This window comes from Saimiri boliviensis, chromosome 3 (assembly GCF_048565385.1).
Source record: "Saimiri boliviensis isolate mSaiBol1 chromosome 3, mSaiBol1.pri, whole genome shotgun sequence".
Lineage (NCBI taxonomy): Eukaryota > Metazoa > Chordata > Mammalia > Primates > Cebidae > Saimiri > Saimiri boliviensis.
In genome coordinates, this window is record NC_133451.1 from 116,363,623 (window position 1) to 116,386,979 (window position 23,357).

At 42.9% G+C, this 23,357-nt stretch overlaps 1 long non-coding RNA gene across 6 annotated transcripts in view; it reads left to right on the forward strand.

The window, feature by feature from the left end:
* The first annotated feature begins 2,099 nt into the window (after positions 1–2,099).
* Positions 2,100–23,357, forward strand: part of LOC104652327 (uncharacterized) — a 35,702-nt gene continuing 14,444 nt past the window's right edge. For 5 of the 6 annotated variants that reach the window (XR_745656.3, XR_012516939.1, XR_012516940.1 and 2 more), the window contains exons 1-2: positions 2,100–2,442; positions 21,807–22,997. This is a non-coding gene — a long non-coding RNA (uncharacterized LOC104652327). The remainder of the gene's footprint in view (positions 2,443–21,806; positions 22,998–23,357) is intronic. The other variant, XR_012516938.1, reaches the window with a different exon arrangement.

The following is a 23,357-nucleotide window of genomic DNA, read 5'->3' on the forward strand; positions in this document are numbered from 1 at the left end:
ATCCATAAACATGATGTAACTTTTCACTTATTATGTTTTAAAATGTCTCTTAATAATATTTTTACAGTTTTACTGAGGATGTCTTGCAAGTCTTTATTTAGGTTTTTTTTTTTTACATTGTTCATTATTGGTTTTATGCTATTATAAAAGGTATAATTGATTTTTTTATAATTTTGCTTGTTGTTGAGATAAAAAAGTACGGTTGGTTTTTGCATCTGTATATCCAGCAAGCTTGCTAAACTTAAATGTAGTAGTTCATCTGTAGGTTCTTTGGGATTTTTTTCTTCTTGTTCTTCTTCTTTTTTTGGCAGGGTTTCCTTCTGTCACCCAGGCTGGAGTATGGTGACATGATCACGGCCTACTGCAACCTCAAGTGATCCTCCTGCCTCAGCCTCCTGAGTAGCTGAACTATGGGAGTGCCGTGAAGCCTGTATTTTTTCATTGTTTGTTTGTTTTTAATTTTCTGTAAAGATAGGGGTCTCCTTATGTTGCCCAGGCTGGTCTTGAACTCCTAACCTCAAGAGAGCCTCCTGCCTCAGCCTCCCAAAGTGCTGGGATTATAGATGTGAGCCACCATGCCCAGCGGATTTTCTATGAATATCTCTAAATTGCCTATAAATAGGACAGGTTTAGTCCTTGCGTTCACATTCTTATGCTTCCTTGCTTCCTCTTGCTTATCAGATTGGCCAGGGCGCTCCTGTCTAGTCTCAATTTCAGAGGGAAAGTTTTTTAACATTTAATCAAAATGTTTACGTACAATTTTTGTTGGTACATTTTATCAGATTCGAGCAGTTCTATTCATATTTGCTAAAAGATCTAATGATAAATGTATGTTGAATTTTGTCAAATTCCCTTTCAGCATTTATCTAGGAGTATTATGTTTTCTCCTTTTCTTCTGTTAATGAGATGAATTTTACTGTTTTCAAATGTTTAACTGTTCTTACTCTTGAAACAGGCCAATTTTGTCACAATGTTTTCACCTTTTTAGACATTGCTGTTTTAGTTTTGCAAGAATGATGACAACAATAACAAACTATGGGCCGGGCATGGGGGCTAGTTCTTTGAAAAGACTAGCAAAGTCGTAAGTCCCTGCTGGGATGGATCAACGAAAAGAGGAGAGAGAGAAAAAAAAAATCACACACACACACACACACATATATATATATATATATTTTATATATATATATATTTTATATATATATATGTTTTATATATATATATATTCTTTTTTGCCTTTTTTTTTTTTTTTTTTTGAGATGGAGCTTTGTTCTTCTTGCCCAGGCTGGAGTGCAATGGTGCAGTCTTGGCTCACTACAACCTCTGCCTCCTGGGTTCAAGCAATTCTCCTGCCTCAGCCTCCTGAGTAGCTGGGATTACTGGCATGTGCCACCACACCTGGCTAATTTTGTATTTTTAGTAGAGGCAGGGTTTCTCCCTGTTGGTCAGGCTGGTCTCGAACTCCCAACCTCAGGTGATCCCCACCCCTTGCCTCGTCCTCCCAAAGTGCTGGGATTACAGGCTTGAGCCACCGCGTCTGGCCTATATATTTGTTTTCTATTCCATTTAATTTTCCTCTTTTATGCTTTCTCTTTTTTATCTTTTACTATCTTTGAGTTTAACTTGATATTTTTCTAACTTTTGGAGACAGGTGCTGGAATATTTTATAATACATAAACAATGAAAACATATATATTTATGTAGGTTTTTATGCACAGCTCCTGTCTTATAACTCCCATGGCTCTTGTCACAGTCTTGTAATAATGTTGTGGAACTTTAGGCCTCAGAAGCAGGACTCAGGAAACAAAACCTCTCTCTTTCTCTGACCTTCACCTGCCCTCCTTTCACTTGCCCAAAGCAGGGCTCAGGTATTCCCCTACCTTTCTGATTGTGCGTCGTAAGACCATCATTTCAGAAGGGGTCCTGCCCCACACGCTGGAAGAATGTATGCCGCACAGAGACCAAGAAGAATCTGAACAGGTCAGGCCTTGCTGGGCGTCCCCACTCAGTCTATTATTAGATCTGACCTTTTTCGTCCAGTCACGTATCTACATGGTTGTCCAGCATGCCTTCCCAGTGAAGTCCCCATAAAAGGCCCAAGAGGATAGGGTACAGAGAGCTTTCGCGATGGCCAGGCATGTGGAGGTTCCTGTAGGAGTTGCAGCCTGGAAAGGCATGGAAGCTCTTTGTCCCTTCCCCCATGCCTCGCCCCATGCATCTTTTTATCAGTGCCTTTTGTAACATCCTTTATATTACACTGGTAAAGTTACGTGTTTTTCGGAGTTCTCTGGGAGAAAATTAATCAAATTCAGAGAGGGAGTTGTGGGAACTCCAACCTGAAGTTCATTGGTCAGCAGTTCCTGAGGCCCAGACTTTCGACTGGTGCCTGAGGTGGGAGCAGTCTCGGGGACTTCGCTTCAGCCCATGGGATCTGACTCTCTCCAGGTAGGTAATGCTGGAGTGGAATTGGGAGACACTCAGCTGGGGTGTTGGCTGCAGAATTGCTTGCTTGCTTGGTGTTTGGGGAGAAACCCCCACATTTGATCACAGAAGTCTTCTGTGTTGATTGTTGTCATACAGTGAAAGAACAGCAATAAAGCACTTTGAGTGGTTTTTTTGTTGTTGTTGTTGATTTTTTTTTTTTTTTTTTTTTTTTTTTTTTTTTTTTGAGACAGAGTCTCGCTCTGTTGCCAGGCTGGAGTGCAGTGGCACAGTCTTGGCTCACTGCAAACTCTGCCTCCCAGGTTCAAGTGATTCTCCTGCCTCAGCCTCCAGAGTAGCTGGGACTACAGGCATGTGCTACCACGCTAGGCCAATTTTTATATTTTTAGTAGATACAGGTTTCACCATGTTGGTCAGAATTGTATCAATCTCTTGGTCTCATGATCTTCCCGCCTCAGCCTCCCAAAGTGCTGGGATCACAGGTGTGAGCCACTGCGCCCTGCCTTGAGTGTGTTTTTTCCACTCTCAGAGACGCTTACGTTATTGTTTATTCAGCCTTTTTTTATTTTTTTATTGTGTGCACTGTAAGGGTATAAATTTTACTCTGTGGCTTTAGCCACTCATTATCAACATCCTTTGTAATATTTTTATTTTCATTCTACTAAAATATGTTCTAATATCCATTGCTTTTTCTTCTTTGATTTATGGATAATTTAAAGGATATTTAAAGGATAATTCTTAATTTTCACACATGGAGGGATCTTCAAATTATCTTCTTATAATCTATTTATAATGTAATTCTCCAATTGGCAGACAACAAACCATTTTATTTCAGGCCTTTGATATTTGCTGAGATTAAATTTAGAATCAGCATGTGATCATTTTTATAAATACTCCAAGTGTATTTTTAAAATAATTCTGTAGCATCAGGTGAAATAGTCTTCATATGTCAAGTAGATCAAGTTTGTTAATTGTGAAGTTAAAATCTATTCTTTTCTTTTAAAAAATATTTATTTGAATTTTTAATTAATTAGGTATTTTTTTCGTGATGGGGTCTTGCTCTATTACTCAGGTGAGATCATAGTTCGCTGCAGCCTCAAACTCCTGGGCTCAAGCAATCCTCCTACCCTAGCCTCCCAAGCAGCTGAAACTGCAGGTGTGTACCAGTGCACCAAGCTAATTTTATTTTTTGTCTTGTTTCATAGCCCAGGCTGGTCTCAAACTCCTGGGTTCAAGCAATCCTCCCACCTTGGCCTCCCACAGTGCTGGGATTACAGGTGTGATCCACTGCACCTGGTTTTTCTTTTGTTTTTGTCTTCTTAATGAGAGAGGTATATTAAAACCTCCCACTATTATTGTAGAATTATTCATTTTGTCCCATCATAAGGTAAATTTTTGTCTATGTTAAATTTTGTCTATGTTAAATTAAAAGCTCCCACTATTACTGTAGAATTACTCATTTGGTCCCATCGTAAGGTTAATTTTTGTCTAATTTACCAGAAAGATATAATAATTATTTAAATGTATGCATCTAATAACATAGCTGCATACATTTGAATAATTATTATATATTTCCGGTAAATTAAATTATATATTATAATGAAATATTCCTATAGATTTCCAGTAATTATTTTTGCCTTTATCTACCGCATTAACTTGTTTCTTCAAATGTCTGATTATCTTTCAATGAGTGCCGGACATTGTATATAAAAAATTGCAGAGAGAAACTGCAGCCTAAGATGATATCTTTCAACGAAGAGGAAAATTTTTTCTTCTTGTTAGTAGTTACGGATTCTAGCAATCCCAGGCAACCTGAGTCTAATCAGAGATTCAGATGACTTGAACCTGACTCTAGTCTCTGAGAAGGTCAGCCCACTTATAGTTTACTCTTAGTCCTAGAGTGTAGTCTTACAGCCTTTCCAAAGCTTAGGGGGATTGCTGGAATCTCCATCTCTGGTAGTGTACGATCTCTAGGTATTTCATTCAAGTGTCACGAGCTTTTGGTGTCTCTGCTGAGCTTCTCAGCCTCTCATCTGCCTCTATAGAAAGCTCCAGGGATCCTAATCTCTCTGTGTTTCCTTCTTTTCTAAGAGAAAGTCTACTTTCTCTTGTATTAATGTGATAACCTTGGCTTTTTGGGGTTAATGTTTGCATGATTTATTTTTTTTATTTCCTTGAATTCTGTATCTTATCTTTATGGTGTGTCTTCTGCAAGGAGTAGTCGTTTTTTAAATCCAGATCAACTACCTTGCCATTTGCTTTTTACTATTATACTGAGCTGGGTGGTATTCTACTGTGCTGATACTCCACAATTTGTTTATGAATTCACCGTTTCATGGACACAGGAAGTGCTGTGTCACATGGTAATGTATGCTTAGCTTTTTAAGAAACTACCACATTGCTTTCCAAAGTGATTCTGCCATGTATTTTGCTTTGTATATATTTAAGCCTCCAAGTATTTTATTATGATAATTTAATCATCGATATTCACTTATAGTTTCCTGTGTGATTACCTTTTGGTTTTTTTCTTCCTTCTTTTCTGCATCTCTGAGCTGCCATCTGGGATCACTTTCTTTCTGCCTGAAGATCTTTTGCTGTTTTCATTAGTGCTGGTCTGCTACTGCTGAATTCTCTTATCTGAAAATGTATTTAACTTACATTTTAAAAGACATTTTGGATGAAACAGAGATTACGATGACTTCCTTTCGGCATTTTGAAGATATCATTCCATTGTTTCCCAGCCTCATTGGTTCTGTTGGAATGTTAGCTGTCAGTCTTATTGCTGCTAACTTGAAGCTTATTTTTCTTCTTTTGTTAGTTAATTCTAAGGTAATTTTGTCTTTGGTTTTCAGCATTTGTGCTATGGTGTGCAAAACTGTCATTTTCTTTACATTTACTTTCTTGGTTTTGCGATGCTTCCTGAATCCAGTTTGGTATTGCCCACCCATTTTGGAAAAGTCCCAACTGTTAACTTGACAAATAAACCTTCTGCCTAATTCTCCCCTTCTTCTCCCCTGAACACCAAGTTACTCATATTTTAAAACATTTTACTGAATCCTCTGTTTCTTAGCCTCTTTTCTTCATTGATTATTAGGTTTTATAAATCTCCCTGTGCTTTTTATTTTATTTTATTTTGTTTTTTAAGATGGGGTTTCACCATGATGGCCAGGCTGGTCTTGAACTCCTGACCTCAGGTGATCCACCCACCTCAGCCTCCCAAAGTGCTAGGATTACAGGCGTGAGCCACCGTGCCTGGCCAAAATCTCTCTGTGCTTTTATTCTGGATATTTCTTACTGACCTTTCAGTTCAGTTGTTAAACTTGTTATAGAGGTTTTTCTCTTTGAGAAATTTCATTTAAAACTTATTTCCAGTTTCTACATAAATTCTAAACCTGGTATTTTATTTCAGTGAACATATTAAGTACAGGTATTTTAAGGTCTGTGTAACCAATTACTTAGATTCTTGTAATCCATTTTTATTGTCTATTTTTCCCTTAGTTATCTACCACATTAACTTGTTTCTTCAAATGTCTGATTATCTTTAATGAGTGCCAGATATTGTATATAAAAAATTGTAGTGATAAATTCAAGTCTAAGATGGTATCTTTCAATAAAGAGGGAAATTTTTTCTTCTTGTTATTCATTAAGGATTCTAGCAATCCCAGATTGCTATATACACACAAGTCATTAAAATGAGGCCAAAATACGAGTGAAAATGCATAAACTGCACTCTCAAAACGGGATAAATTTTTCAAACTCTGACTTTGTGCCTCAGGACATCTCCTCTACCGGTTTCCTTTCATTTATTATTGTGAAATGATTTGATGCAACATCCATTGTATTGATCCAGAAATCCTGCTCAAGAACAATTGGTTGATTCATATGTTTTGCCTTCCATCAGGTTGAGTTCTGTAGCACCTGTAGAGCTCCTGTCTCTCAGGTTTGCACTGCCCTTCTGTGCTCTGCTTGTCACGCTGGGGCTGGGACTCTGTGTACCTCCTTTGCCTCCCAGCTCCCTCTTGGATTCTGCCAACCAGAAGCATTAGAGTAAAAACAGCAGGTGGCAGGAAGGGAGAGGGATCTGCCCCTTGGAGCTTCTTGTAAGTTTCCTGTCTGTTTCCTGCCTAGCCAGCAATGCTTCCCACCCCACTACCAGCCCTCACAGCACGCACCTCCACAGCCGCACTTCATTGCGGATGCAGAAGTTTGCAGTTCTCCCCACCTTCAGAGAACCTGCCTCATTGGCCCCTCCAGAGACCCCAGCACTAACCACTGGCAACTTGCCCTCAGAGGTCTGGTTTTTTGCCCTGTGAGGTCCCATTTTAAAGGCTCCATGTTTTATACATTCCAATATCTCTTCATGACTTCAACCCTGGGGAAGGTTGTAGCTTCCTGCAGTTGCTGATTCAGTCCATAAATTATGGCACCTTAGGGTCCTGTTTTTGCCTGTTAGTTACTCTAATAGAATAACGGTCCTCTGAAGAGGCCTACATCCTAATTTCCCAAACCTGGGGATAGCTTGTTAGATGGCAAGAGGGACTCTGCAGGTATGATTAAGTTAGCAACGGAGGGATGGGAAGATGACCCAGAATCATCTGCATGGGCCCAATGGAATCACAAGGATCCTTATGAGAGGGAGGCAGCAGGGCCAGAGTCAGAGAAGGAGGCGCGGCAGGGGAAACAGGCTGGAGCGAGGGGGGCCATGCCACAGGAAGTGCAGTTGGCCTCTAGAAGCTGGGAAAGGCAAGGAAACAGACTGTCCTCTAGGGCCTCCAGAAGAGAGACAATTTGGCAGCACCTCGATTTAGCCCAGTGAAATGATCTCAGATACCTAACCTCTGGAACTGAAGGATAACAGGTTTGTGTTGTCTTAAGTCACTAAATTAGTGGTCATTGTTACAGCAGCAATAGGGAACCAGCATTCACCTGGTTAATAATACTTTAGATCAAATTCTCCCTGCTAGATTAACTGCTGTGGTTTGTTCTCCTGACTTGACCCTAATTAGTCACGTAGAATCTGCATGTCTGATTCTATGTTATTTTTTTTAGAGACAAAGTCTTGCCCTATCAGTGAGTGCAGTGGCACCATCGTAGCTTATTGCAGCCTTGAATTTCTGGGCTCAAGTGATCCTCCCACATCAGCCTCCAAAGTAGCTGAGATTACAGGCATGGGCCATCATGCAGGGCTAATTTTATTTTATTTTATTTTTTGCAGACAGGATCTCACTATGTTACCTAGGCTGATCTGGAACTCCCAGCCTCAAGCAGTCCTCCCACCTTGGCCTCCCAAAGTGTTGGGATTACAGGCGTGAGCCACCATACCTGGCCTAATTCTGTATTATTATAAGATCAAGACCAGGCACGGTGGCTCACACCTGTAATCCCAGCACTTTGGGAGGCTGAGGCGGGTGGATCACGAGGTCAAGAGATCAAGACCATCCTGGTCAACATGGTGAAACCCCGTCTCTACTAAAAATACAAAAAATTAGCTGGGCATGGTGGCACGTGCCTGTAATCCCAGCTACTCAGGAGGCTGAGGCAGGAGAATTGCCTGAACTCAGGAGGCGGAGGTTGCGGTGAGCCGAGATCGCGCCATTGCACTCCAGCCTGGGTAACAAGAGCAAAACTCCGTCTCAAAAAAAAAAAAAAAAAAAAAGATCAAGTACTGCTCAGTTATTTATTTTATTTGAATTCTCAGGTCTCAATTATATTTTACAATGTTAGTTTGCAAGGACATACTTAGCATTGAATTTTTGTTTGTTTGTTTGAGATTGAGTTTTGCTCTTTTGCCCAGGCTGGAGTGAAGTAGTGCAATCTCGGCTCACTGCAACCTCTGCGCCCCAGGTTCACATGATTCTCCTGCCTCAGCCTCCCAAGTAGCTGGGATTATAGGCGCCCACCACCACACCTGGCTAATTTTTATATTTTTAGTAGAAATGGGGTTTCACTATATTGGCCAAGGTGGTCTTGAACTCCTGACCTCAGGTGATCCACCTGCCTCGGCCTCCCAAAGTGCTAGGATTACAGGCATGAGCCACCGCGCCTGGCCAGTGTTGAATTTTTTAAAAGTAGTTTTCCTACTTATAAAAATTGTCCTTTTGCCTTGTAGATTGTAAAATTAAAATGTATGCACTAAATTAGAAATTAAAACAAAGGGCACTTAAATGTTAGGTTGTAAAGTTGTCACGGTGATCAGGAAGAGCTAATGTCAGATCCGTGGCACAGATGATGGGCCCTGTGCGGGAAACCGGGCAGGGTGGTTTGGACCAGCCAGAACAGAGAGTCTGGTTAATGATGAAATGAGTGAATGCTGCATATCTGGGCATGAAGGCGGAAAGCCCAGGAAGGCTGGAGTTTGGAGGCAAGTGCAAGGTCTAGGAATTTAGTGAATGTGTGAAGTTGTAGCTGTGTGTGGTGATTCAGGTGGTTGAGCTGAATCCAACATTTAGGAAATCCCCGTGGAATAGAAGCAAGGCCACCATCATGGTTTTTAGTAGGCAGAGGCAGAGTTCACTGTCCAGGGACATCTTCAAAGGCAGTAATGAACAAACGTATCCACATAAAAAAAATTGTGAAGGAATGCCATAGTTCTCAGACTTATTGGGAGGACTTAATCTATTTTTTTAAAACTTTAAGTTCGGGATACACAGGCAGGATGTGCAGCCTTGTTAAATAGGTAAATGTGTGCCATGGGGGTTTGTTGTACAGATTATTCATCACCCAGGTATTAAGCCCAGTGTCTGTTAGTTATTTTTCCTGATCCTCTCCCTCCTCTTGCCCTCCACCCTTTGATAGGCCCCAGCGTGTGTTGTTCCCCTCTATGTGTTTATCAGTTCTCATTATTTAGCTCCCACTTATACAAGAGAACATGTGGTATCTGGTTTTCTGTTCCTGCAATTAGTTTGCTGAGGATAATGGCCTCCAGCATGTCCCTGCAGAGGGTATGATCTCATTCATTTTTACGGCTGCATAGGATTCCATGGTGTATATGTGCCACATTTTCTTTATCCAGTCTATCATTGCTGACCGTTTGGGTTGATTCTATATCTTTACTGCTGTAGTGAACATACACGTGCGTATGTCTTTGTGATAGGACCACTTGTCTACCTTTGGGTATATAGCCAGTTGCGGGATTGCTGGGTTGGATGATATTTCTGAGCTTAGGGGTTGGGAGTTGCCCCACTGAGGGGGACTAAGTATGAGTGAAACACTCCTGACAGTTCCTGGCACAGAGAGGGCACTGCTGTGATCGTTACTCATTCCTGCTAGAGCAGGAATTTTGACCTCTGTTCCCAAGGCAGATGCATGAATATTAGGTCAGTACCGTAGGTCCCCCTTATCCATGGGGGGCACCTTCCAAGTCGGCCCATGGATGCCTGAAACCATGGATAGTACCAAGTCCTAGATAGACTGTTTTTTTCATATATATATATATATATATATATATATATGTATATGTACACCTACGATAAAGTTGAATTTATAAGTTAGGCACCGTGGGAGATTATAATAATAAAAACGGAGACACTATAGTAATATGCTGTAATTAAAGTTATATGAATATGGATTTTTTCTCTCTCTCTCTCAGAATACTGTAATATTTTTAGACCACAGTTGACCATGTGTACCTGAAAGGATGGAAAACAAAACTGTGAATAAGGGGACAACTGCGTTATTTACTCTGATTTCTGTACCATCTTCAGGATGAATCTTTTTTTTTTTTTTTGAGATGTAGTCTCGCTCTGTCGCCAGGCTGGAGTGCAGTGGAGTGATCTTGGCTCACTGCAATCTCCACCTCCCAGGTTCAAGCGATCCTCCTGCCTAAGCCTCCCAAGTAGCTGGGACTACAGGTGTGTGCCACCAAGCCCAGCTAATTTTTTGTATTTTTAGTAGAGATGGGGTTTCACCATGTTGTCCAGGATGGTCTCAGTCTCTTGACCTCGTGATCTGCCCACCCAAAGTGTTAGGATTACAGGTATGAGCCACCGCGCCCAGCCGAGGTTTTTTTTTTTTTTTTTTTTTTTTTTGCAGAGGCAAATGAGCACTGGTAGCAGACAGATTCCACTAATAATAGAAGTGAGGGGCTGTGCTTTTTAGGAGGCTCTGATTGCATTATGCTGTGCAAAGTGTAGCACACAGACTTGGGAACAGTTTTTATTGCCACTGAAAGAGGGTGGCTCAGAATCATCCTTGCGAAGCCTGCCAGCTCATAGTAAAGGAGACTTCACGGCAAGTGTTCTGAACTGATGTGGTCTTAGAGGTAAATTCCAGTCATGTACCCAGGTTTCTTTTCAATACGCATGAACACTTCATAAGCTGAAATCACATTTTCTGCATTCCCTTGAGTATTGTGGTTCGTTGGTATATTGGGGCCATGTCAAGGACCTCAATGCTGGACCTGTGTCTTTGGCTAAGCACAGAGGATGCTGTCAAGAAGTGTAAAAACGCTGGGATTTTGCCCTACCTGCAAGCTAGCTTGCCACAGTTTCGTGGGTGCTGATGGAACCTATGACATATGTCATATGGGAAGATGTCAGAGGCTCGGGACTTTAGCAGTAGGCTGAGTATCATTTCTTATGCCGATTCCCGGAGTCACAGTGCTCACAGGGCAGTACAAAGAGAGGCAGGTGACAAGCAGACACGCAGTGGATTGCATTACTGGAGGGGAATTCTGAATTTAGGGAAACTGAATTGTAGTAGGCAATAGGCCAGCCTGGTCTTTGCCCTCAGGGAACCCCAACATTTGGTGGCTAGGTTCTATCTATGTGACACTAAAGCAGCCGATTAACCAAATTAGTTTAATCAATTTAGTAAAAAAAATTAATTGAATGAGTCATCACAGGCTATGTAGAATGGGGCTTGCCCACCTAGAACATAAACAAAACATATGCTAGCCCGCCTAGCAACTCCAGGAGTCTGGTGTAAATGAATTAAATACACACACTTTGAGTGGCGTCTCCTCAATGCCTGGTTCCTCCTTCCCAGGAATCCTGCTTTCCTACACACCCTCGCCCTTCCCTTTTCTCCTCCTTTGACAGTTAATTTTAGGTGTCCACTTGACTGGGCTAAGGGATGCCCAGATAGCTGGCAAAACATTTATTTTTCTAAGAGTGTCTGTAACAGTGTTTCTGGAAGAAATTAGCATTTGAATCAGTGGATTCAGTAAAGAAGATTCCCCTCACCAATGTGGGTGGGCATCACCATTCCACTGCAGGCCCGAATAGAAGGCAAAAGTGGAGGAAAGGCAAATTTGCTCCCTGCTTAAGTTGGAACATCCATCTTCTCTCATCCTTGGACATCAGCACTGCTTGTCCTCAAACCTTTGGATTTGGACTGGGACTTCTACCATTGAAATGGAACCATACCACTGGCTCTCCTGGGCCTGGAGCTTGCAGATTGTAGATCATAGGCCTTCTCGGCCCCCATAATCACAGGAGTGAATCCCTCATACTAAATCTCTTATCTATCTATCTATCTATCTATCCATCTATCTATCTATCTGCCTATCTATCATCTATCTGTTATCTATCTATCTACCATCTATCTATCTTCAGTCATTTCTGGATGAAATGTTTCATTTAGGAGAAAACTGACTAATACACCTCTCCACTCCACTAAGAATTTATTCTTCATATTTGTAATTCACAGCATTTAAATGAATGAAGTTTGCTGCTTAGCATAAAACTAATCTTGAGGATTTCTCCTACATGTTAGTAATTGTATTTTTGGTACCTAGTGATTGGGGGAAAAAATAAAAAACAAAGTTGCAATGAATTTAGTAACATTTTGAACTTGTATTTTATTCATCATAATGCTTTTTTATCTACATTGGAAAAAGGACTAGTTAATATCTATTTAGCCATATAACCATAACCCACCAAGAGCTTGGCTTCCATTTAGTATCTGTCTCACCAATCAGGGAACTGTTGAAGACCAAACACCTTTTGGAACACAAGAGAATAAAACCATTCTGGGACAGCAGGAGTCAGCGTTAGTATTTTGATGGCAGGGTCCTTTGCCTACATCCCTTTAAGAATAGTTTCAACCCAGAGCTGCAGGGAAAGCTTCCCGTTGAGTTGAGAAGAAGGGCCGCTTAGAGACCAATGCTATCATGCTTTATTTCTATTGTTTGTTCTGTTTGTCTGTTTCTACCATTAGATTATAGGCTGAGAAAGGGTAGGGGTCACACCTGTTGTATTTCCAAGCCCTAACACAATTACTAATACATGGTGAGTGTCAACAATTATTATTTTGGATAAATGAATGAATGAATAATAAATCCAGTCTTACACTGTTGAGGCTTAGGATAGTCCTAATGATTTCTTAAAATTGCCATTGGTCAAGTCAGTGACTTCTTGTGATGGCTGAATCCTGTTCTCAACCCCTACTGCCAGAAAGAAATAAATGAAGATGTTTAGTTCCTCTGAAAAGTTCTGACTCCAGGAATAGGCAGGATAATGCCTTGGTCCTAAGGTTGATGTTACTGACAGAAATTATATTGTTATGTCGAATAATAATAAACCCTAGTGAAAATAATTCTATGGCTATTTCCTGTAGGATAAAGTCTAAACTCGTTGGTCTAATAGAGGCCTAACAAACCAGTTGCTTCCTTACCCTGTGGTCTTCTCGGCCACACTGTCCTTCACTGGCCATCTCCCGGAGTCCGGCTAAGACAAACGGCTCACCATTTTCAAATAGGCCACCCTCTCTACCCCTCTCCACCGTGGCGTCCATCACTGTCCTTCAGAATTGCATCCCTGCAGCCAGAGGCTACCTCCCCTCTTCCGTTCCCACAGAACCCTGTCTATGTCACAGAAACGGCTTTTGCTGACTCTGAATTGACTGAGATCGTGTTCAAGCCGAGAGACTGTATTTGCTCATGTCTGTATCTCCAAGCTGCTATACAATAGGTGCTTGATAAATGTTTATTTCAGGAAGAGACTTATACATTTATAAACTTTCCACTGTCAGAGGAGAATTCAGACAAAACTCGTAATTGTAGAGAAGCGCCGTCTTGACCTGCCTTGGATGTTTGCTCTGCGTTTTGTTCTCTTTGTGAGTAACCCCTGGAAACGTGCCCTCAGATTCAAAAGCCTTTAAACAGCAAGGGACGTCCTTCTTTTTCACCTGCCTCAATACTAAATTGTCATTTTATCCTCTTATTTCTAACTTTCCAGCTGCACTGATTTCACTTTTCCATCAAGACCGTTTTGTGGAAAATATTAAATAAGGAAATAGTCCCTCCGTGGACTCCTCCAATGATGACAATAATTATCCAAGGATCAGATTTCCAACCGCACCAGCCAGCTACTTTTCCCCTAAGGGAGATTTGATCTCCACGATGCCTCTGAGTTTGATGTCACTGAAGGAGCCACCAGTTTTCCTTGCACTGTTTTATGGAAACTATTAACAGCAACACTCACGTTCTCAGAATTCTAGTATCTATTTAGATTGCAATGGAATAGAGTATCTGACTGTTTATTGATGTTTGCATAGTTGGTGGTGGCATCCATCATTGCAAAGAGAAGGAAAAAAATACATAAGAAATATACACCAAAGAAAATAAAATGTACTACGGAATATTTTTATGTCAATAAACGTAGCTCTATCTTGTAATTTGTTATGACTTCAGAGACTTCTAGTTTATGACTTTATAACAACCCAGTCTAATCTACCTTCTTGGACATTTAATTTTCTCATGTAATACACATCTTTTGTAGACGGTTTTGAACTCTAGGCTGATCAAGAAAGTTACAACAACAAAATGCAACCCGGTGCCTACTCTTTTTTCCGGGATGCGTGATAACAGGGATTGATTTTGTTCAACTGGCCTCCGCTGAGTGGTCTTAAAGCCAAGAGCCTGGCTGGTCACACAGCAAGGCACTGGCCGGGCTGGGAGACATGAGCTTTGTGTCCAGGTCTGCTGCTTCTCTGAAGCCCTCGTCTTTCACAAGACATCAGTGGTGTCTTCATGCTGAGGAAATAGATCTCCTTTAGGCAGCGTTCACCTTGTGATGAAAGATCTTGGCTAATGGAAATTTATTAGAATAAAAAGAATCTGTAGAAATCAGAATGTGAGATTGCCAATTTCATGAAAAATAGTTCCAGAAGCAAGAAGTCCTTTGCTCTGTGGGTCAAAGAGCAGTCAGGAGCCTAATCTTCCAACATCCCCTCTGACAATTTAGTATAAACTGTAACTCCGAAATGATGAAAAGTGTTCTTTCGTAGTGCCCACAGTTTTGGTGGGTGCTTTATCCTTGCTCTCTCCTTATTATCTCTGTTATTGGTGTGAAATATGCATCTGTTCAGTCAAAGTACTTCCAGTACTTTCAAACATTTCAGTTTCACCATAGTCTGTTCTGCCCCAGGGGTCAGCTAGGCCAGAAGGCTTTTCAGGTTTTAGAGAATTACAGATGATAGTTTATCATAGCTATAAAATCAAGAAGTAGTATTTGGTATCATGGTTAATAATGTGCTCAGGTTTTCTCTATAAAAACACAATTATTGCATATGGCCATCTGTTTCTTTTCTCTCTGTCTCTCTCTCTCTCTCTCTCTCTCTTTTTTTTTTTTTGAGACAGAGTTTCGCTTTTGTTGCCCAGGCTGGAGTGCAATGGCACAATCTCGGCTCACCGCAACCTCCGTCTCCTGGGTTCAGGCAGTTTTCCTGCCTCAGCCTCCCGAGTAGCTGGGATTACAGGCATGCACCACCATGCTAATTTTGTACTTTTGGTAGAGACGGGGTTTCCTCCACGTTCATCAGGCTGGTTTCGAACTCCCAACCTCAGGTGATCTGCCTTCCTCGCCCTCCCAAAGTGCTGAGATTATAGGTGTGAGCCACCGCACCCGGCCAGCCATCTGCTTCTTTAAAAAGGGATGAAAATATCTGCTTCCAATTCAGGCAGGATTTTGAGGAGGACTGAAGGACTATGGGATTTTTAGGGTACTTTTTGGAATTTAAGTGCTTATATAGGGAGTGAGGGCAAAATGCTGGTGAAATTCAGAAGCTAAACCTATTAAAGTGTGGGGAAAGTCTGGGCAGTATTCAAGCCATAACAACTAAGCAGGGACAGTCCCTTCAGGACACAGAACAGAGCCTGCATTTTAGAGCCAGGGAGGACCTTAGAATGTGCCTAGCACAGCTCCTCATCACAGAGTAACACAGCTCAGAGGACACGCACCAGACACCCAGCGAGGCCATCCTTCCTCCAAGATAACCTCCCTCCATCTGCCCGAGGGGCCTCATTCCCTGGCTCAGCTGCTGCTCTCTGGGAGCAGGAAGCATTCTAGATACATACTACATAATATTTCCAGAGGGAAAATACGAACTCTGGGATTTCCGGGCAGTAGGGGGACATTGGTAGGGATACAGATGAAACAAAATTATTCATGAGTTAATAATTATTAACGTTGACAACGGATACATAGGTTATTATACTATTCTTTCTACTTTCACATATGTTTGAACATTTTTGCAATAAAACATTAAAAAAATTTTTTTTTTTTTTTTTGAGACGGAATTTCGCTCTTGTTACCCAGGCTGGAGTGCAATGGCGCGATCTCGGCTCACCGCAACCTCCACCTCCTGGGCTCAGGCAATTTTCCTGCCTCAGCTTCCTGAGTAGCTCGGATTACAGGCACGCGCCACCATGACCGGCCAATTTTTTTGTATTTTTAGTAGAGACGGGGTTTCACCATGTTGACCAGGATGGTCTCGATCTCTCGACCTCGTGATCCACCCGCCTCGGCCTCCCAAAGTGCTGGGATTACAGGCTTGAGCCGCCGCGCCCGACCAAAAAAATTTTTTAAAAGAAGGGTCTTGCTGTGTCACTTAGGCTGGAGTACAGTGAATGGTAGGATCATAGCTCACCGCAGCCTCGAATTCTTAGGCACAAGCAATCCTCCCAAGTAGATGGAAATATAGGCATGTACCACCACATCTAGCTAATTTTTAAATTTTTTGTAGAGATGGGGGTCTTGCTATGTTGACCAGGCTGGTCTTGAACTCCTGTCCTCAAGTGATCCTCCTGCCTTGGCCTCTCAAAGCACCAGTACTACAGGTGTGAACCATTGTGGCCAGCCCATAAAAAATTCTTTAAAAAACTGTGAGACAGCGGATGCAACGGCTTACGCCTGCAATCCCAGCACTTTGGGAGGCCGAGGCGGCTGGATCATGAGGTCAGGAGTTCAAGACCAGCCTGGCCAGCATGGTGAAATCCCGTCTCTACTAAAAATACAAAAATTAGCCAGGCATGTTGGTGCACGCCTGTAATCCCAGCTTCTTAGGAGGCTGAGACAGGAGAATCGCTTGAACCTGTGAGGTGGAGGTTGCAGTGAGCCAAGATTGTGCCACTGCACTCCAGTCTGGGTGACAGAGCTAGACTCTGTCTCAAAAAAAACCAAAAAAACAATGAGACAGAAAAAGAGAGAAAGAGAGAAGAAAGGGAAAACAATGCTCTCTAAAAATCAGTGAGAAGAGCTAGGAGTTTCCTACAGATCATTGGTGTGGTGTCCTGCACATGACGTTCAGTACTATGACTAACAGTGGCAATGATCAGAATGATAACATGTGAAGAGACTGGCAGACAGAAAGTGAGGTGCTCTGAAATACAGTCCAGAAACCTACCCTTTTAACAAGCACTTCAGATGGCTTAGATACAGGTGGCCTATGGACCACAGCTCCAGAAATGCTTCAATAATGAGTTAAACGATGTAGCTTCATCTTTAGCACAGCAGGATGTGGGCAATGCACCCAACTTACCTCATCAGCCTGAAGAGTTTGAAAAGTATGACATCAGGTAAGTACTTACCAAATGCTATGTGCGGAATTACCACAGATCTATTGACAGGGCCAAATGCTACGTGCAGAATTACTACAGCTCTAGTGACAGGACAGTCTTCCACAGCTCTTAATAATCCTTTTTATGCATCAGACTAAAGAAACACCACCAGTTAACAATCCTATTGTTAGGTGGTTTCATAGAAAAATTTAATCATTAAAAAAAAAGAAAAATACTGGAAGTTCTTAGTGTTGATGAAAGTGTCTGATAGAAAGAACATTGTTTAAAAATCACCAAATTGTGGCCAGGCGTGGTGGCTCACGCCTATAATTCCAGCATTTTGGGAGGCCGAGGCGGGTGGATCACGAGGTCGAGAGATCGAGACCATTCTGGTCAACATGGTGAAACCCTGTCTCTACTAAAAATACAAAAATTAGCTGGGCTTGGTGGCGCACGCCTGTAGTCCCAGCTACTCGGGAGGCTGAGGCAGGAGAATTGCTTGAACCCAGGAGACGGAGGTTGCGGTGAGCCGAGATAGCGCCATTGCACTCCAGCCTGGGTAACAAGAGCGAAACTCCGTCTCAAAAAAAAAAAAAAAATCACCAAATTATATCTTACTGAAATAAGCAAGGTACTACCATGTCTTTGCCAGGTCTAGGGAGCCAAGTCTAGTTTGCAGAAAGGAACAAGCCAACGGTGTTCCCCTCTGGGATACAGTTTCACATTTTGGATGAAATCATGCAGTCTGTGAGACATTTAAGAGCAAAGTTACGGGAAAAGATGACCTCTCAGATCTTGTATTTGGACTGCAGAACCTCACAACCTCAATGAAGGGAGATTCGGCGATATCTTTCAAACTTACAGATACACTTGCATTAGACCCAGCAATCCTGCTTCTGAGTATTTTTCTATAAATACAACTCCACACACGTAAACGAATAGCACTGATGCAGTGATTGTAATAACAATTGGAAATAACCAATTGCCCATCAATAGCAGACTGATCAATAAGCCATAGTCATTACAATGGGGGCCATGCAGCTGCAAGAGAAAAAGAAAAAGGAAAAAGAAAGAAAAGATGAGGATCATCTTTACAAAAATGGGTCCCTGTTGTTAAGAGGAGGAGCCAGGGGCTGAATACGGAAGACAGAGGGAAAAACAGAAATCCATACTCCTCTTTGCTTGATTCAGCATCAAGCAAAGCTCGAAGGAAGTGGCGAAAGTGGTTAACTATAGATAGGGTAAACATTATTTTTTTGCCCAAATGGAATAATTTTGAGAGTGACAGGGTCACTATTAATGTTTATAACAAGACAACAGACATAGTTTGGAACTGTTCCAGACAAACCAGTCCCCATGGTCACTCCACATAGGGCGGATAGGAGGTGGGGCTTGGGGAGTAGAGGAGCTGGAGACTTCCCAAAGGGCATTTTGTTGTCTTGCTTTGACTTTGGAATAATGCACATGTATTACCTACTGGCAGCAATAGGAAATAAAATTCGGAAAATGTTGGGAGGACCATGGTCACTGTAAAATGTGTTGCTGGCCTTCATTGGTCCTTCATGGTGGATGAGCATTTGATGATATCTGAACTCCCTATTGACAGTGCTTGAAGACAAAGCTGGGGCATGCGTCTCTACAGATTACTTTCTCACAGGTGACTTTTCTAATTAAGAGCTGAGTATATTCAACCTTTACTTATTCATCCATCCATTCAGCCATTCGTGGGATTTCAGCAAATACTAACGGAGGACTTTTCATTTGCCGGGCACTATGCTAAGCACTGGGGAGTCTCTGGTGCTCAGGCTAGATCGATGCCCTTGCCGTGGAGCTCTTGGTCTCACTGAGGGTACAGACACTTACAGAGAACATCAGAGCAGTGTGGGAAAGTGCAGTCGCCAGGGAAGTAGTCAGGCTCTGGGCACTGCATTCCTCAGGGGATCACTGGCCAGTTGAATGAGTGAGCAAATGAATGAATGAGTGCATTAAAATAAAATGAACTCTTACCTTCCTTCCAAATCTGCAATTCACTTGTATAACATACAGTGGTGCCAATATTTTGGAAGCACAAGAATAGAATTAAACTAAAGTTGTTCCGCTTGGTTACAGAGAGGACTTGGTTTGTCATTTTGCATGTATAAAGCACATTTTCCCTAAGAGAAGGTGTATGTGTGAGGCAGGCATGGTATCATGAAGAGAGTTGGGGTGAAATAGAAAATAAATCAGCTTATTTCTTTTGAAAAAATCTTCATAGTTTATAAGACAAAGGAAATGTTTCTCTTTTTTTGAGACTGAGTCTCTGTCGTCCAGGCTGGAGTGCAGTGGTGAGATCTTGGCTCACTGCAAACCTCCGCCTCCCGGGTTCAAGCAATTCTCCTGCCTCAGCCTCCTGAGTAGCTGGGACTACAGGCACCTGCCACACACCCAGCTAATTTTTGCATTTTTAGGAGAGATGGGATTTCACCATGTTGACCAGGCTGGTCTCGAACTCCCGACCTCAAGTTATCCATTTGCCTCCGCCTCCCAAAGTGCTGGGATTACAGGTGGTGGCTCACCACTGCGCCTGGCTGGCAGGGGAAAAATTTAATCCAACAGCAGAACATCTATTAAGAACAGAAGAACCATTTAGGAAAATACTTTGTCGACATAAAATTTCAGTTATACAGAAGGAATAATTCAAGAGGTCTGTTGTACAACATGATGAATGTAGTAAGGAGAGAGAAAGGGTAAGGAGGTAATGATATAAAATAGTTCAGAGCTCTGCATTCTAGTCCCTCTCTTCCGCTGGCTTGCTGTGAGACTTTAGGGACAGAAATGAACATCTCTAAACTTTTTTTTTTTAGATTTTTGAGTTGGGGTCTTGCTATGTCACCCAGGTTGGAGTTTAGTGGTGCAATCATGAATTACTGCAGCCTTGACCTCCCAGGCTCAAGCAGTCCTTCCACCTCAGTTCCCCAAGTACCTGAGGCTACAGGCATGCACCACCACTCCTGGCTAATTGTTTTGTTTTGTTTTGAGACAGAGTCTTGCTCTGTTGCCCAGGCTGGAGTGCAGTGGTGCAATCCTGGCTCACTGCAACCTCTGCCTCCTGGGTTCAGGTGATTCTACTGCCTCAGCCTCCAGAGTAGCTGGGACTACAGGTGCCCACCACCATGACCAGCTAATTTTTGCATTTTTAGTAGAGACAGGATTTTACCTTGTTGGCCATACTGGTCTCAAACTCCTGACCTCAGGTGATCCACCCACCTCAGCCTCCCAAAGTTCTGGGATTGTAGTTGTCAGCCACCATGCCTAGCCACTCCTGGCTAATTTTTAATTTTTTTTGTAGAGAGAGGGCCTTGCTATGTTGTACAGGCTGGTCTTGGAACTCCTGGGCTCAAGTGATCCTCCTGTCTTGGCCTCCCAAAGTGCAGGGATTACAGATGTGAGCCACCATGCCCAGCCTATACTTTAGAAAATATAAATTGATGATGATTGGCAAGTTGCTGTCTGTGGCTCCTCCTAGATGCCTAATTCTTTGTCCTACTTGTGGATTTTTTTCCCTCAGTATCTCCCTCTTTTTTGGAAGCAGACATTTAATTTCCCATCTCAGGGCCGTGGCTCCTGCCGTTCCCTCCGCGTGGACCGGGCTTATTCTCCATCTTCCCACTGCCAGCTCCTCCTCACCGCAGGCCTCAGCCTCGCCTGTCACAGAGGTGTCTGTCAAAGCCTCTTCACAATTCTTATTGTAATTTCCAGCTTGTCATCTGAAATTAGAAACTTAGTAAAGTGAGTTTAGCGAAGCAAATGTTTGTCTTACGTGTCCAGTGGCTAGCACCTGGAAAGTTGTAAGTTCCCATCAGGTTTGTTGAATGAATCAATGAAAAATCCTCCCATTTGATTATATTCTGCTTTCCTGAATGGACCAGAAAGTTGCACAGATAGCCTCAAAGGTCCCTGCTTCCAGCTTATACCATAGCTGTATCTTGCCCCAGTTAAGCTGGCACCATCTCCCCCCATCCCACACATCCCACAGCCCCTACTTTGTGGGGAGGGGAGCACTCACATTTGGGCTGTGGCAACATTTAGGTGATTGCAGACTGTGGGGATAGATATTGGAGGCAGTTAATTATTTCCAAATCTGGGTATTTCGGAGACGTATCTCCCACAGGACACTAGAGTTTCTCTCCGGATATTTTTGCCAAACCAATAATTATAGCAGTTTATGCAACTGACATAGAATTCCACTGGGACTGCAGTGGCAGACGAGAAGTTCGCCAATTGTCTATGATTCGGGGCCCCTCTGCATTCTCTTTTATTCTCTAAGAGATCAAACATGTCTTTTTTTGGACCTCTTCATTTTCGTGATTTTTTTTCCACTTCTGCTTTTGAATTGGATGTAACAGCTTAATTTTGTAGCTGCCACTCAGGTCCTCTGACCCTCCTGAAGCCACTGACTTCATCTTCCCACTCATTTGAGGCAACACCAGTCAAGGGGAACGTGAAAAGTTTTTGAATTGTGGGATTGGGCTCTGCAAATTAATCATAATTTGGAAAATGTTTTCATGGTCACTGTTCATCAGATATTCTCTCCTCTTGCCTTCTGCAGATGTCCAGACCTCCTAGGATGCCCTAGAACCAAAGAACAGCACCCACTCCAAAAACTCGCTTTGCAGGTGACAACAAAGAGATCCCAATGGTGGAGTGATCTGCAGACACAACAGGGCACCGCCATGGCCAACGTGGTCTGCCCTGCCAGGCATCCTCAGCTGCTCTGCCCTTCTCCAGCAGGCCCACGACATCCTGCCACATGTGCCTCAGTTTACCTCCACATCCCATCCATCGACATCAGTGCAACAGGAGCTCTGGGTTTCTCTTTTCTACCCAAGTTCGGGCTGACTACCTGGTGAAGAGGAAGCTTCCCAGCTGTGTTAATTTCCTAGGGCCACTGTAACCGAAAAGCATGAACTGGGAGACTTAAACAACAGAAAGTTTTTGTCTCTCGTTCCTGGCGGCCAGAAGTACGGGATAGCTCAGATGTGGGCACGGTGGGTTGGTTCCTCCCGAGGCTGTGAGGGAGAGCCTGCTCTCTGCCGCTTGCAGCTTCTAGCGGCCCCAGGAATTCCTCGGCTGTGGCTGCAGAGTTCCAGCCTCCGCCTGCATCTTCCCGGCCGCATCCTCGCTGCATGTGTCTTCAGCTCAGCCTCCCTCTATGCAGGCCTGCCTGTGGCCACATTACCCCTTTTTATAAGGACCTCAATGACACTGGATTAAAGCTCACCCTAATGAATTCATTTTAATCCGATGACCTCTGTAAAGAGCCCATTTCCAAAGAAGGTCACATTCTGAGGTACTGCGGACCAGGACTTCACATCTTTTGGGGTGAACATAACGTAACCCATAACTGATCTGCAAAACCCCCACCTGACAGGGAGAAGATAGATAATGAGATGCAGTCAAAGGGAGTCTTTCTAAACCAAGATGGAGTTTAAAGAACTGAACAGATGGTAACTTAAATGTAAAAGTAGTATGATTGCTATTACTATTGTTTTTGTTATTTATTTTCAACATTCTCCTGAACCGAGTTCTCTATCATTCACTCACTAATTCGTTGCAGACTGACTGCATGCCTACTGTGTGTTAGGCACTGTTCTAGGAGCCAGATGTAGCAGCAAGTAAAGCAGCCACAAAGTCTGATCCTCACGGAGCTACATCCTGGTTGCAGAAGATCGGCATGTATTAAACATGTGCTTAAGTCAGATTGTAACAAATACTATGAAGAAAAAGCAAGGAAGGAAGGGTAAGAGTGCCAAGGGAGAAGGGGAACCCAGTTTTAGGCCAGGGGGTGAGAGGCAAGCTGACCAAAGACATGGCATTGCAGTAAAGAGCTAGAGGAGGGAGGAGAGAGGAGGGAGGAGGGAGGAGGAAGCCGTAGGAAGCCATGGGGGTACCTGGGGAAGTGTTTTCCAGGCAGAGGAGCAGCAATCATGAAGGTCCTGAGGTTGGCGCATGCCCAGAGCAGCTGAGAACCAGCAAGGCAGTCAATATGGCTGGAACAGAGGGAGCAAGTGGGGTGGGGGCAGCAGGAGGGGAGGCTGGGGAGGTGCAGCATGGAGGCAAGTGCACAGACCATGGGCCTTGCAGGACGTTGGAAGGCTGT